This window comes from Arachis duranensis, chromosome 9, assembly GCF_000817695.3.
Source record: "Arachis duranensis cultivar V14167 chromosome 9, aradu.V14167.gnm2.J7QH, whole genome shotgun sequence".
NCBI lineage: Eukaryota > Viridiplantae > Streptophyta > Magnoliopsida > Fabales > Fabaceae > Arachis > Arachis duranensis.
Window position 1 is genome coordinate 53,188,110 of NC_029780.3, and position 499 is coordinate 53,188,608.

Sequence of the window (499 nt, forward strand, 5' to 3'; positions counted from 1 at the left end):
CAAAGAAAGATGAAGAAGAATAAGTAAATGCTTGAAGATTAAGAAAATGAAGAAGAGAAGTTCCAAGATGAACCAAAATTAGCTCTCTGGGTCTTCTCTCGGAAGTACCCAAAAGAGTTTCCAAATACAAATGCTAAAAAGTGTAAAAATGACTAAGTGTAAAAAGTAAAGTAAAAATGTAAAAGTCCAAAAGTCCCCCACAAGTACATCAATCTCTTCTATTTATACTACTCCTAAAACTCTTCAGAGATCTTCAATTTGGGTTAGCAATGTGGGCTTTCTCATTGTTGAATTCTTGGCTCAATTGGAAGTGTTGCTAGACTTGAAATGGAAGAGTTCATTCATCATGTTTCTGGCCCATTGGCTTGGCGTTATTGGCACTAACTCCAGGCCAAATGCATGTTGGCAACGTGCAAGACATTTTCCTGGTAGTGAAGTATGAGACTTGGGCGTTGCTAGCCCAAGTTGTTGCCAACAACTTGCTTTTCCTCTTCTTGGC